Here is a 16,557-nt window from a genome sequence, read left to right on the forward strand (position 1 = left end):
AACAATGAAAATTTTGCCCTTGTGATATATTTTTTGAAAACCAATTTTGACGTGTTCTGTAGTACCTTAGAATATATAATGCGTTTGTTTTGAAATTATGCATCAATTAAGTTTTCTATTTCTAGCTATTAGGTGTTCTTGGAAGTTCGGAGACTATAAAAGCTAAATGTTAGTACATTTTCATTTACCTGTCTAAAGGCTAAATATTTGAGTATCACAGGGATCTAGTATGAGACCGGAAAAGGCAAGTTCATTCTGCTCGCACATAACAATGTGTGATTTAAAAATGGCACGATGCATAGTCGGAATCAATGGAACGCAATGGTGGAAACACAAATGACAAATGAGGAACTAAATATACTAAAAGATTGAATTGGATATGAGACACTTTTAAGTGTCACGATTCTTGATAATATTTTGTAACCAAGTGCTCTGCACATTATCGTGCACTACAAGAATAATCTTAATCCAATAATCTGGTAATTATCCGTATCTGACTGTACACTCATCTCACTTAAGACTCCAACAGTTTGTTTCCTTATACAGCACATTTGATGATACAATTAAACCTACAAGTGTATCATTATACGCTGTATAAAACACATCTTATTACTAACTTCGTTGTCCGTACAGACAAAGACAAATTATCCATTGCTATTTTCACTAATTTTCTTTTACATCCAGTGTGTTTTAAAGGGAAGGCATTGTATCGATATTAGAAAAGACATTGTCTTCTGCTTCATTGTTACTTTTCTTTCAATTCTCGAATCTCGCACAGATTAAAACAAAATTAATGAACAAAGCGTATTATTTGCCTAATGTTATTTAGACACTGGCTGTAACTATGTATACGTGTTTCCTAAAACCACGAGTGTTAACCTAACGGTATAAATAAAAGTAAAATTCTTATAAAAAGGTAGTTTCTATTCAAGAATTTCTGGAATTTGTTGCAACTCTGATCAGGAAATCTTATTTCGGATCACTCACGTTTACGTAAGGAAATTTAAGAGCAGGAGAATAATGACAGATGAAGGCAGCACTGTAAAAAGAGCCCTTGTTTTATTTTACTTCGCTTTTTGTGTTACTTTTGGCTAATTTGCGAAGATGGGGACGAGTAATGATACGTGGGTCGTTCAATATATAAGTTTCCGTATGCTGTAAAAAAAATATTTTTAAGATACATTAGAAAACTATATATACATGTGTAGGAGGATCCTTCCTCACTTCTCCACATAATCCCCATACAGATTAAGGCATTTGTCCCACCGTTGCACCAATTTGTCCATACCCTTTGCAAGAAAATCAGGGCTCTGGCTATTGAGCACTATTCTCACATTCCGCTTCACTTCTTCATCTGTTTCGAAACGGTAACCTTGCAATTCAGACGTTAACACCGGAAAAAGATGGAAATCACTCGGCGCTAAATCGGGGCTGTATGGAGGGTGGGGCAGCCGTTCCCACCCCAATTCTTCAATTTTGTGTTGTGTTTGCACTGCTGAGTGGGGGCGAGCGTAGGAGGTAAGCCATTCGCCCATTCATATCGAATAACAGAACGAACTTCTTCTTTACTCCAGCTTTCCAACACGTGTGCACCATCCATGCTTCTGAACTCCTTATGACGAGAGTCCGCGTTTTCCGAACAAGCATTTACTTTTCGCCCTTGAGCGCATGCGCCTTCACGTCTGATAACGAATCGATTGTTGTTCCTTGTAGACGAAGGATGGCGCTTGTCAACCATGTGCTTCTTTTTAATGGCATTGCTTTATACAATATTTTATAGCACAGGGAAACTTATATATTGAACGTCCCTAGTATGATGAAATTGATGAATTGACACTCACAAACATCCATGCCCAGGCCGGGATTCGAACCCGGCGTCGTGCCACGGGGGCCTGCTCCTGAATTCGCGAATTAGCCTACGATGGTACCTTTAAAGAAGACCACGGACAGCCTCTGACTTCCATATTAATGTGGCTGTTTACTAAAGGTACAAGTAACATACCTAACGAACTAACTCTTCGCTTTCAATTCAATTTGCAATTCACAGATATTTAGTATCCTACTACTAGTATATTTAATCCCACTTATCAGTAATACGCATCACGGGTGCTGTTCGGCGCAAACCTAAATGGATATTTAATGAGATGCAGAGTATTTTGCATAAAATAAATAGGATGCGAGTCTTGCTGTAAAGAAGCACAAGTATATCTCGATATATTCTAGATTTGCACAACTCAACAAATCCGAGAAGAGCAAAGAAGCTAAGACAATGAGAATCGAAAAAACAAGTGCAAATTTAATATGTAAATCTGAGCGGAAGAGATTAATAAATCAAATGATAAAGTGCATGCATTTTTAACAGTTGGTGATGGTGCTGGCAACATTGTACAGAAGAATTTATTCTACGCAAGAAAAAATCCTCCGTAGCCTTATCTTTACTACTAAACATTGTCTGCTTTTTCTTTGAAAAAAATGTCCTCTTAAAAATATTCTGAATATCCTTCCGCCATTTCTTACCCTTTGGATAGTTGAGTCACAATTTAGGCAAGTCAAGTTTAGACCCAGAAGCCATTGCGAGGCTGTAAAAGATGGCCTCCACCGGAAGTGCACGAGCTATTCTATGAGGCTTATGTCCCTGCTTCTGAGTCATCTCATTAATCTTGTAAGCCATTTTATTTCGAAGCACTGCGGAAGAAAAGTAGCTGAGGTCGCAGAGATTTTTTTTCCCCTCTTGCCAAACAGAAGACATCTTGCAAGCACGATTTTCTCTAACCGAATTTCAATTTCAACTTGGTTTATTGCTGAAACGTGCCTCTTGAAGTATACATTGTGAAAGCAACTGAGTGTGGAGAATAAAAATGGGCAAAAATATCAAAACTGATGCCTCAAAATGTCCATCACGGTCGTCTGAAAAGTATCTCATCTGCTTCATTCAAAAGAGGGATATATATAATATTTATTCGACTGGTAGGATCTTGGTTCATTGAAGTAATGACGATCGTTTGCCTGTTAGTTGATTGGCTAACCGGGACTGGATCTACAGTTTTAAAGGGGGATGCGAACCATTATGTGCCTCGACCGCGCCTTCCCGTCTCACGCAGGTTGTATATTTATTATACACCTTTAAACAAATTTGTGAAAAATATGTGTGTGCCTCTTTCTAAGCCTACTTTCCGAATAGCCTAATGTGTATGTTGATTACTAAAGTGTAAATCACCAACCCTGAGACCTTCTGTAAACAAACCATCTCACCGATTCGATGTATCACTCCGCGTCAGCTGATTTATGACCGCCGACTACCGCAATCATCTGCTGTTACACGTATAGAACTCGCCATGTTGAAAGTGGCACTACTTCCTTGATATTCACATGATTATTTTTAGAAAATAACCAATGTTATAAAATATCATTATGTACACAAATCTCTAAGCTCATTGAAAGTTACAATGCATATTCCTACAAAATGTTCACACTTATCTTGCCTTGCCATGTCACCAAGTTATTTTACGAAGTGCACTATATTTGGCGGAACAAAAATCGTTATTAGGATGCTTGTCAAAGTTTCCAACCATAATAAATTTACGAACTTTCTTTGTCTTCTTTTGATCATCATCATCAATATATTTATTGGACTTACAGCATTGCATATGGCTGTTTATGCCTCATCATCAATATATTTATTGGACTTACAGCATTCCATATGGCTGTTTATGCCCATTATATATTTTATTTACATAAGATACAATTTACATAAAATCTACAAACAAATTTCAAATACACTCCTATCTATATCAAACCTTAGAAATATACATTACCATGTTATATCATTTTGTCTAAAAAAATGAAAGTAAAATATATTCAATTCGCATGCAAGAAAGAAGCCAAATTTATGGGAAATGATTACTGGTGCAGAGAGTTAACCATAAAGGTGAAGCAATAACTACAAAAGAAAGAGCATTGGGTTTAAAGTGAGACGTCATTTGCGGCAGCGTATCCCTTTCTACAAATTGGCCGTTGTTTTACCTTACGTAATGAATCCTGTAACAACGCTGGATTTTCGTGTGGATTATTTTACTTCTATGAGTTTGCAATGCTTTCTGCATGCAATTGGTTTTCTTTACAGAAGGTCGCAGGGTTGGTGATTTGAACTTTAGCGCTAGGATTTTTATGACCTAAATATACAAAATAAAATATGCTCTTATGAGCTAAGATTTTACAAAACATGCACTATAATTTGAAAAATATTCCCTTATAACTGGACTGTTTCAAACATCAATATCTAAGTTATGCTGAAATATTTTCATATACATACTATTTCTAGTTCACTTTATGGGCCCTGATGAGTTGAAATGCACAATGAATACTTTCTGTAAAATTTCAATTAAAAATAAAAATGATTTTGCTGGTCAAAAAAAAACCTCGAGTGAACATGCGAGTAACAACGAATCCACTTGGAAAATGACTGTATATTTCTTTGTAAAAGCGAAAATATGCTGAATATGACCGAAAATCCATCAAAATATGCTTTTCACGTAGAAATGGCTAAATATGCCAAAATATGCCCTTAAAAAGCACCTTAATTCAATTATTAGTTTCTTCACAATATGAATTTCTATATATTCAGGGAACACAACACCCTTACCAAAAAAAAAAATGCTAAGTCATGAAAATTCTAACCCTAGCGATTACATGTAAATGTCTGAGGAAATGCATTTGCTTCACTAGGACATATCTTATAATTTGATCCCTTTTGGATAACAGAAACACAAAACGTATTTGATGCCCTAAGCATGATACTGGTGTAGAGATTACACGCAATTCACCGGTGAGGAATCAAATTCCACCCCTTTCAAACTGTCAACAGCCCGACCCTTTTGGCTGCGATGAAATATCAACTTCGCAGCAACCATCAAGCAAGTCTTCTATCTCCCAGGAACGTAGAATGTTTAGTCTCCAAGCAGTCTGGTGGTACTTGATCCATTGTGTATTTCCATCACCACAACTTCCAACTCCCGTTTCTCGCCTTCACAAAACAAATATAAATGTAAACCTTATCTTGACAAAAGGGTAGATCACACATGGAAGAAATCTTCGGAAGTTAAAAATACTTTCCACAAGGCACGAAAGGATTCCGTTTATGGTACAGGAACGAAATGTGTTGGCAACAGGGCTATACATTGTTCATGTCTGTGCTTCAAATTTTGAATGAGTTCCATAAGACATAAAATAATAACTGAAATTTAACTTCGCTTTTATGGTTTGATCAATTGAGCTTTAAAGTGAAAGCAAATGCTTAGCTTTAACTGAGCTCGAGTTACATGTACAAAAATTCTGAAAAATCGTTAACGTTTACGTTCAAATAAACATGACAATTAGAAGCTAAGCTACTAACAGAATGCTCAATGTTTTGTTGTAGTGAGCGAGAATATACGAATTGCACATTAGCATGATAAAACACAAACATTAAGATATTTTGATAATGTTCAATCATCTATTTTATCTGTGAACTATTAGTAGAGGCACATATTTTTGGTAAATAAAAAGGCAAAATTTCGGTATAAAAACTGGGTCAATTTCGGGTTCAAAAGCGGTAAATAAAATAAAATATCGGTGTTATAGCGGTGAAAAAATGGATGAAAAGTGGTATATAAAAAGACATATTGGTTTTAAAATTGTGAAAATAATCCTAAATTTGATTTAAAAACTACACTTATTCCACAGAATTAACATTTCACTTCTAATAGCACATTTATGTAGTTATCAGAGTATTAAGTTTATTTCTGTGTAAAGGAGTCCATTTTTGCTTCTCCTATATTAACAGCAGAATTAATCAATTTTCCGGGAATTGCATAACTCTCAGGATAATTCAGACCTCAGAAGGTGTCGCGTTGGTGAATAAACCCTGAATTTCGTGTTTAAGAGTTAATTTCGCTTTTTGCAGTTCATTTCGCATTATTTCGTGACAAAATATGGTCACAAAATGTACCTCACACCTTTCAAAAACATGAAAAATTAACACTACAATGTGTTTTTTCTAATTTCGTTTTTTCGTCAAAAACGAAATATGCATGCCCCTAACTATTAGGCATGCCAAAAATCCATTTGGTTAGCATTGAGTCAGTCACTTCTCTGCCGTCCCCCACAACTCTTCATGGGGCACATCACAGCTCAGTCGTCATATCTATCCAGATCAGAGACCAAAACTTTTGTGATCGTGTTATTGTGGTTTGAGTTATTGTTTTAAGTCTACTTTATGCACGAATTGGCTAATCGAGACTGGGCCCACAGGTCAAAATGGACTCCAAAGCACCAAATGTGCCTCCACCGGATATTGAAACTGGGGCTCCTCGATTAGATCGGCGTTTTATTGTTAAATTGCTCTTTTGGACAAAGTCAACATGTTCCTTTGGAGACACCTTGACTTTCCAACCAAACATATTAACTCCCGCACACACTAAACTGACATCGTGCAAAGCACAGGGGAGCACTTTACCTCTTTTACACTAAACAATTTCCTATAAAGTACTGCATGCAATGATAAAAAGCAATTGAACCATAAATGACATTCTTAAAGAAAGAACAAATGTAACAAGTCCAGTTTTAAAGAAGAGATATACTGCAAAACATCATGTAACAGGTGCTTCCTTGAGTTCCGCATTCAAAACGGGGCGGAAAATAACCTCAACTTTCTCGCTCATCTAGCACCCAAACGGAGCATCCTATAAGAAAAATGCACAGAACATTTTTTGTAGACAATTTCATGCAGATTATTTTTCATCATAACCTCTTTTGCTGTAAAGTGCTTTCCAAGCGAGATATTTGCAAAAAACTTATTTTGTGCGCCATTTCTCAGATGGTGGCCAAATCCGGGGTGGTATAGGGGTGCAAAATTAATATGTTGTTAAGAAATCTTTTAGAAAAATAATAAAATTTGTTCCAGCTTTCCCTGATATTTTTCCTTATTGGACCCCCTTATTGACTGGCCTATATTTGCTATATTTAAATTTATACTCTGTATAAAAGTAGGAGCACGAGATTTTATCTCAACCTGTTCTAAATATCCCAAGTACAAGGGACAATATAAATATGAACTTATATGTCAGCATGGTACGATTTCAATACATGTCCAGGTACAGTTACAAGTAAATTGTCCTTGTTAGGAATGAATGAAATACATGCCGATATTCCTAAAACTTACGCCGTATCCTGAAAAACAACTTGTCTCTTGATTTTTAGCATATCTAGCTTGTCTACCGAAAAGACATATAATTATAAGGATTTGAGAATACGAATTTCTTCTAACAATATTCTCATGATAGATCATGAGGTTTATTGTGTTTTCCTGATTTTTGCTTTGGACTTCTTAATTAAAGTAAGTAGCATGCATTAATATTCCCATTTTCCGTGTGATCGTAAATCCATTTTCATAGGCTTTAATTACTGTTAGATCATTTAAGGTTAGTGTTCTTCTTAGCATCCAGGCATTTCGAATAGGTTAGGCTAGTACGTTTGCTGCATTAGTATGTGTACACTTTCTCTCTTTGCTTGATGTAAAGATTTTAATACGAAAAATGATTTTAAAAGATTGTAACCTTCAACCAAACCAGTCAAACTTGTTCAGCCAAATATTTACCGGATTTCTAGAAAATTAAAAATGTATTCAAGTTACACACGGGAATTCAGTTTCCAAAGTTGGAAAGTGTTGGAAAGTTTATTTAATAGCAAATTCCAATCTTAGAAACTTTTTCCTCAACCTTCTGTACGTAAACTTTTACAAAATTATCTTGCATGCATAAGTTGAATCGTAAGTGTTTATTCCACAGCAATTCAATAGCAATTATATAATAACAATGATATTTCTTTACGAATTTAGAGTAAGTATCAATGTAGGATCAAATCTTATGCCCTTGGTAATTTGCCTACATTGTGCAGAACGGTAAATATTGGCTTTTACTTTCATCAACATTATTCACGTATTTTGTAATGCCGTATAACATTTTAAATGTTCTTGATGTGAAACCAACGTTCTGAATGAATAAAAAAGGTCGATTAAGTCAGAAAATTAAATATTATACTCTTATAATGCACTTTGTTAAATGCTATAAATTGACTATAGTTGACTAGTCCTCTGACGTCACGGAACCTGGTGTGAGGCCCGTATTATAAGTATCTCGGAGGCCCCGCACTGATGAAAGACAAGTTGACGATCTAGGAGTTCAGAAACACAGATACAACCATTTAAAATACGGGCCTATCTCGGGATGCGAGATATATTATTTAAATAAGGGACTGTCCCTTAAAACCAGGTACGCCTGGTAACCCTGAACATACAAGCAACAAGCTAGAGCAGTGGCGTTAGATACTACTATACTTTGTCATGAACGCTGATTCCAGTAAGACAGGGCAAATTGCCACGTCATTATGACTACTGTGGTTGTAACTTGAGAGCACTGGTAAAAATCATAGTTTTTAAAGAACTGTGTCTGGCCAGGCTTCCAGATTTCACAAAAATATTAAAAACTTCTACCTGTGGAGTTATCTGAACAATAAAGTGTAAAGAAGTAAACATCACAACACGGGAACCAAAGAGTAACATTGCTCTTCCAGTTCAGAAATTACAGGTGAAATACGTACTTCGAGACATTTCAACGATTATGTGATGCGAGATGCACACGTATTACAACGCAAATTGTCCATGACTACTTTCAGGAGAAGTTGCCAGCAGCTTGTTTAGCTTTTTGTTTGAATTCTTGAAGCTCTCATTGGGTAAAGCAAAAAGATTCAACATGGTGCTGGATAATTTGTTTGGTAATATTTATGCATCTCACTCTACCTACATGTATGCAGAACAAAATTTAGATAACTTTCAGCACTGGCTGAATAAAATATTGTCAGCATATATTTTTAGAATGAACATCCTGTAAATTTCAGTTAATAACACAACGATAGAATTGAAATCAAGAACGTAATTCTTTAATTAGAAAAATACAATGACATTTAAGACAGTGCAAATCAAAAGCTAAAAGTTTCATGGATACAAACATGTTATAATTTTTTAAAATAAAATTTAGTGATCCAGTTACATAAAGTTCTTGAGTGTAACAATTACTTCCAACAATACTAGAAATCCAATTAATATAAGTGACAATATAAATCTACTTTTTTGTGCCTGTAATTGTGATATTTAAACTTTTATGCACAATGTTAATGTACCTTACTTGGTTAAATTTTCTAATATATGTTTGAAGGATATAATTTATTATCATTGTTTCTTTATCAGTGTTGCTATTAGCTTACAGCTTGCATGGAGCCTAGCCAAGACCCTTAAGCGAATTATAATGCAGCAAAGAAACAATTGAATATCTCATCAAATTTAGACAGCGTCATTATTGCTAAGCTTTGCATTAATATTGACTTGCACGCTGACACAGCTTGTTAATTCTTGAAAAGATTATTCGCTCGAATTTCCTTTCTATTGGAAATAGAAATAGCTTTATAAAAATAAACAGAAAATTCAAGAACATTACAAAAATAAAATATCACAACATAAAACATTATACATTTGACTGGAATGAATTAAGAACCCAATTCAATTGGTTGACAAGATTTCAAAAGGGTCCTTTAACGTATTTAGCCATCAGATAAAGAAGTAACCTATTTGCCGTTTTCGAAAGACCTGTTGAAACTAGCATTTTTTTCCATTTTACAAAAACATAGAGAACTTTTGCTTTACAAGGAACCGGAAGTACACAATTTCAAACAAGCCTTGTCCAATGACTCTTCTTTACGTAATCTGGTAGCCTTTGAAAACTGAAAAAATGCTTCTTTTCATCTTCTTTGGACCGAAGATGGCATCAGCGTCCGGAGTTCCTTTGGGATGCTGATATCTTTGTCTGCGCTCGTGATTCTGATTTACCACAGGTGGTTGCTTGGGAGGGGTCTGGATGATATTCTCCTGATAGTCCTCTTCTTCGAGTCTTTCAGAGATGTCCAAGGTAAGACGCTTCACGTACTCCTTTTCAGCGCGTTCCTCTTCCTCTTTGCTCCGCAGGTTCAAAGCCAATTCCGAATCGGCAGGCATGGACAGGTTCTTGTATTGTTGCTTGTGTCCTTTTTTCAGCATGAGGACGAAGTTGACGGTGCCGTCTCCCTGGTGTCTCTGGTGATAAGTCTTGCGGTTGCCGCGCTTGATGTGAAGGGGTATCGAGATGTCTATTTGCTGCGGTTTCGCGGTGTCTTTCAAGTGTTCCTGCACGTTCTCCGCCACCATCTTTTCAAAGTCATCCAAAAAGTCGTCGTCTTCTGGGCACGTTAAGAACCGGGGACCTTCTTCATCATCATCCTCGTCAATCTCAGATTCCTCTTCCTCACTCTCCCTTTCTTCGTCTATTACGTCCAACTGCCCCTCCACTGTCTCTACCGACTCGCTACTCTCAACTTCTTGCTGCATGTCCTTCAGGGCGGGTATAACTTCAGCAAACTTTGCGATCAAGCTGAGCTGCAACTCCGACACGGCACTCTGTGCTTCCTCCAAGCTGGTTGCGAGAACCGTTTTTGGCCGCAAGCTGGTGATGGTGTCGTTGTATATGAAGCGTATCCCTACTGGAAACGGGTTCTCGACCGACCACACAGGATCAGTGTACTTAAACCAGAAATATCTTTGGAAATATACAATGTAGTAGTCCAGTCTCTTCCTGCTGGTGGTACTTGTGAAATACTGGCCGCAGGTGTCTAGAAGAACGCAGGCTAGGCGTATACGGAAGAGATGGTCGGGAGGGTCCAGCGAAGACGTGACATTGCGGTCGATCGAGGTGCCGAAAGTTATGAACGAGTACAGCACTTTGAATATGTCTTCGCTGTCCACGACCCTGTAGTTGTACAGCTCTCCCAAGTATCTGACCATGGAGACGCGACGCTGGTTGTACTTGGTTTGGTTCACCTCCATCCCCACTCGTATGTCCTCCAGGACTCCATCCACGACTTGGGAACCGATCGTCTCCTGGTAATCGACCAGTCCCGCCAGGAGACTTGCGAGGCACCGGATATTGTAGTACCTTACGTGCCAAGCAGCCGTCAGGCACTTGACGGCGTACGCACACGTGCACGGGTCTTCCCAGTTCAGTTTCCTCATCTGTCGCAGGATCTTGTCGGTGTTAACCTTCTTCAGATCCTGGAACAGTAGCTTCCGCACGTACTCGTGCGTGGGTACCCGTTCCTTCTTAGCCTGGCACTGGGCGGTCTCCGGCGGCTTCACGTAATAGTAGGCGTTCTCGATCATGGTGACGTAACGGGAATCCAGCGCCATGACGGACTTCTTCCTCATCATGTCGTCCAAACAGACCTTCATCCTCTGGTGCGATTCGGCGCCCGCGTACAGGAACCTCCCGCAGCTCTCCAACAGCGCGCACGCCATCTCGATATGGTGGTGAGTGAAGTCGTACAGCAGTATCCGCAAGCAGTTCACGGCGTAGCCTTTCCTGTGCACCCCGAACTTAACCAGCTCACCCAAGAAGCGAACCACTTTGATTTTCGACTCTATGTTTATCTGGTCCTTCTTCTTCACGTGGTACCTGAAATCCTGCTTCAACATGTCTCCCAGGTCTGCACCTACATCAGGCATCATGGGGTTCAGTATCGCCACCATCCTCGCGTAGAACGGCAGGAGATCGAGTCGAATACGAGGGACCGTGAAGAGAAGCTTCACTAGTTTCCTCCTGTAGATCTTGTTGTTATAATTGAGCATAAATTCTACAGCCGCATTGTCGATCATGTCCTTGTTGATGCACGTTGGTAAGTAGCTGGCAAAGGAATCAAACATTGCTTTCGTCTTGGCGTTGACATTCACTTCCGTTTCCCCTACGTCATCGGGTTCTTCATCCTTCTTCCTGCTCAAGTCTTCCTGCGAATCGTCTTCCGTAAAATCTTCCAGCTTCAGATCGTCTTCAAAGCTCTCCTCCGATGTCTGTGGCGTCAACACGCTAGTTCTATCGCAGCCAACATTCGCAGGGAACAATTCGTTAAGATCTGGAATGACCTCGTAGAAGTCCCTCGTCTCTTCGTCGACCCACAGATAGGAAGTTCCACCACCGTCGCTACCATCCTGAACCAGCATACCCATTATATCAATATCATCAACCTTTTCTTCTCGCATCTTCGGCAGTTCTGGAACGTCTTCATCTAATATCTCCGCAAAGTTTTCTGCCCCGGCTAGTAAACGCCTATGGGTACTGTGAAGCACGTCAAGTTTTTCCTTGCGCTCGGGGCTAAGTTCTTCTTTGGTCTTCAAAATTTTCTTGTTCTGGTATTCGAACGCCTGCAACTCGCGGTACTGTTTGACCAGGTGCTTGCAAAGGGAATTATAATAGTCCTTCACCAGCTGCCGAACACCTCTCTGCCTGTCCTCGTGTAACAGGGTGCTCCTTGGCACAGTGAAACCATATTTATCTGACAATATCCTGACGGCACGAGGAACAAGCCCAGCATAGTCTTCCCCACAGTGTCGGCAGAAACTCAGTATTATACTGATATTATTATGCTCCTCCTTGTCTAAGTTCACAAGAACTGTCAGGACGCTTCCCAATAACGGTAAACCCTCTTTATGGTTGAAAATTCCGGCAGATACTAACTCGGAATAAAATCGTAAATCCACTCGTATTTTGCTGGGATTGGATACCTGCTCTTCTCGTTTCCAGCTTAATGTTTTTCTCCAGTTCTCCAGAAGATGGGGCGAAAATTCAGCGTACTTCTGGTGCAACCAACTGCACAACTGAACGGCAGCTCCAACGTCCGACATCTTCAGCTTCGCCTCCACCAGAGCCGAGGCAACCTCGCTGATGTACTTGGTCAGATTCAACTGCGACATGTCCCTGAGCAGAGAGTCCTTCTGCGAGGCCGAGAACGTCTTCAACTTTTTGACAAGCGCCGTGTTCTTCTTCAAGCTGGAATCCAGTCTGGAGAAGTAGGCTTCGTCCGGCCGCGAGTTGGCCGCCTTCAGGTTGAGGGAGCGTGTCCGGGCTTTGACCCGCAGGCGACTGTCGGCGTCGTTGATGTAAGCAAGAAGCATCCCCCGCTCCTGCTCTTGTTGCAATGCTTCTTCCTCCTCCGTCCTCGGGTTCCTTACTTCAACCAGCCTCTCCATTTCTATGTCATCCCCCATGTTGTCCTTCATGTTCAACGCGTCTCTTCTGCATTCACCGAAAGCAATAGTATTGCTGTCACCATCGGCAATATTTCCCTGACGGTCATCGACCTGACTGTTAGACCTTGAATAACTTGAACGGTGTCTTTTGTCCCGCTTTTCCCATTCTCTCTTCCAACTTCTGCTTCTTCTTTCCTTAGCTTCCTTCGCAGTATCCATTTCACAAGAAAATACAGCAAAATATATCCTCCGTCAATCAAATGGCCCGGTATCAGTCAGTGAAAGCTTTTCCTGCCCCGAAGGCTGTATTTAACTGAAAAACAACAAAAGCTTGATAAATAAATCAAGTTAACAGAAATTTTAATCACACAAAGTCAGATAATGCGGAGCATCCTGATATTATGACACCGGAGAAAAATTCCAATGTTCTCGAAAATGCATAGCTACAAGGTATCTTGAAGAATGCGAATGGAAAGAAAATAAATTAGTTCCTCACGAGAAGGGTGGTAGAGAACATACATGTACTGGCAACAAAAAGTGGAGTAAAAGTAAATTTCTGCCTTAGTGGTACGATGAAGAAATAGGAATTAGCAAGTAAGACACACAATATATTTGCCACAGCCCTCCACAGTGGGACAGAAGTGGAAATTTTGAACCAAGAGTCGAAAGTCTTCCCTGGAGATGGACAAGCAAAGGGATCTGGAGAAGATCCCAAGTCTTTGACAGATCAGATCACTTTCCTGGAAGTGGTTTTAACTCTTCAAAGTTCCAAATTGCCTTCCGAGAAGACCTGACGGTTAACCCCGCGGAGCATCTTGAACACAGTTATTTTGTAAAACTTCGGGAACCAAAATCACTTGAATTTCTGAATCTTCAACCCAGTAAACATTCTTCAAAATCTTGAAGCGATTCAAAACCTACGAAATAAAAATCACATGGATTCCTGAATCTTCAACCCAGTCATCATTATTCAAAACCTACGAAACAAAAAATACATGGATTCCTGAATCTTCAACCCAGTCATCATTATTCAAAACCTACGAAACAAAAATCACATGGATTCCTGAATCTTCAACCCAGTCATCATTATTCAAATCCTACGAAACAAAAATCACATGGATTCCTGAATCTTCAACCCAGTTATCATTATTCAAAACCTACGAAACAAAATTGCGTTGATTCCTGAATCTTCAACCCGCAAAAGAAAAATTACTTGAATTCCTGAATCTTCAATCCAGTTCAGAACCTTGGAGCAATTTAGGGCCTACGGAACAAAAATTACTTCAATTCCTGGATCTTAAACTCAGTCATGATTATTGAAAATCCCGAAAAATTCAGAAACCTAGAAACAAATATCAACTAAATTCATGGATCCATAAATACATGCTCATAGTCTTTGACTTGCTGCATTTTCCCAAAGTATTTGCTATGCATCCGTTGCACAAAAATTACCCCACACTTCCTTCAGATTTCTATTACACATCTATTTTTTAAGAACCAAACATCAGTTCCAAACACTTAAGAGAAACGGACAGAAGTTTTAAATATATAGTGCAACATCTTAGAAAAGAGGGAGACATGTCTCACTCGAAACGTATTGATTCTCAGTGTGTGAAATTTGATCTTTTGAGAATGTTGAAATTTTTTTAACATGAGAGCATCCTTCTCCTTACATGATGCCTACATTTCGGATAGAATCAATAAAATGAGGGATGTAAGGTACACACGAATTTGGGACAACAAACTTTCAGGATTTCCCGGTCAAAATTTTCCAGTCAAGACAGCTGTAATCAAGCGTCTTCGGGATCGATTCATTGTGCCTAAAGTGAACTCCAAGAAACTTCAGCATAGCACAACACAGCACTACATTAAACTAAATAAAAACTAGATCACTGCATGTCAGAAGTGTATTAACTACATCAACTGTCTCTCTCTTTCTCTCTCTCTCTCTCTCTCTCTCTTTTTCTCTCTCGTTTTCTTTCTCACACAGTTCAGCATTCCTCACCCCTAACACATTTTTCCCATCTGTCTGTATACTGGGCAAGACCACCATTACCCAACAACAATCTTGTAAACTTTTCTATCCTTTTCAATGCGTGCTACATGTCTCCGCTCACCTGTTTCTTCATCTCCTTTAATTCCAAATATTCTTAAGATTTAATTTCCAAAAATTCTTAATTTATGTTCCTCCTTTTTGTTCTGAGGGATTTCTTTCATGTCTATTAAATAAGTATATTTTCTATCGTTATGTTGATTGGTATTAGACGAGAGGACAACAATAATGAATAGAAAAGTAGCATGCATTTCTTGCATTAAGTCTATTTTCATATCCACTTATTAATATTTGAATTTACACTGGCTGACCATTACACTGACACTGACCATTTTTAAAATGATGATTTGATGGTGCCCTTTGCCTTATTCAATACCATGACTGGATGTATTGAGTGCGAACGGACAACAAATTTATGGCCAAATATAATCTCCTGCAGATTTATTAATTTCACGCTGAACTATAGCATCACAAGTGACCTCACATGGAATCAATTTGCTCTCTAAGTTATCTGCTTGTATTCCGCCGCGTTGCTCTCATTTTTTTCAATATTCCATTTTACTGCCCAGTTAGCAACCAATATGGTACATATAGATATGGATGGCTAAATTTCGATTAAAAAAGTTTGTCAGGATATCGGTTATTCATTAGTGAGTCATCAGGATTATAATGGTGTTATAAAACTGTTAGCTTCGGTATTGTGTACCGTGCTGGAAAACCAGGGTTCCAGCTTCGAATCTTTGATAAGACCAGCCGTTTAGTTTTACAAATTCATCATTCACCTTATGTGATACCTTATCATGTTCCCGAAGTGGTTCGGATGCAACTATAAAATTTGAAATACAATGGTCTTTATTTAAGCAAGCGTGTTTCGGTCTCAAGAGCGTTCTTACAACCAACCCTTGTTAAGAGATACAATAAATTAATTTTAAAAAAAGAAAGAGGACACAGTTTCAATTTGCCTATCTGGAAAAGAGTGGACTTTTCTTAAGAATGGTGTGGAGGCGAGTACCAGATGGGATTCACAAAACTTCTCATATGTTCGATTTTCGTTTGATTTGATTTGGTTTATTTTACCTCACGTTTCTGCAACTTTTGGCGAAGATGAGGATGAGTGACGATATGATGAAATTGATGCAGGACACTGACAAAGAAACCCCATGCCCAGGACGGTATTCGAACCCGGGTCCCCTGGCGTATCGTGCTGAGATAACAACTACTGCGCCACAGAGGTTGGTTCTCATATGTTCGAGAATTAACAGAAAATATTGTATATGATAATGACTATACGCAATATACATTGGTCGTGAAAATATTTTCCTATAAAATGGGGGAATACGGGGGCAGGTGCTTTTCTAGAAGACCG

At 38.8% G+C, this 16,557-nt stretch overlaps 1 protein-coding gene and 1 pseudogene across 3 annotated transcripts in view; both read right to left on the reverse strand.

Annotated features, from left to right (window-relative positions):
- The window catches only part of LOC145981616 (WAP four-disulfide core domain protein 1-like), a 270,697-nt gene that overhangs the window by 111,263 nt on the left and 142,877 nt on the right, over positions 1 to 16,557 (reverse strand). The gene's annotated exons all lie outside the window — the stretch shown is intronic.
- Positions 8,965 to 16,557, reverse strand: part of LOC145981615 (regulator of nonsense transcripts 2 pseudogene) — a 245,140-nt pseudogene continuing 237,547 nt past the window's right edge. For both annotated transcript variants that reach the window (XR_014440978.1, XR_014440979.1), the window contains exon 2: positions 8,965 to 13,451. The product of XR_014440978.1 is annotated as a regulator of nonsense transcripts 2 pseudogene, transcript variant X1 (transcript). The remainder of the gene's footprint in view (positions 13,452 to 16,557) is intronic.

This window comes from Lepisma saccharinum, chromosome 29 (assembly GCF_977018435.1).
Source record: "Lepisma saccharinum chromosome 29, izLepSacc3.1, whole genome shotgun sequence".
Lineage (NCBI taxonomy): Eukaryota > Metazoa > Arthropoda > Insecta > Zygentoma > Lepismatidae > Lepisma > Lepisma saccharinum.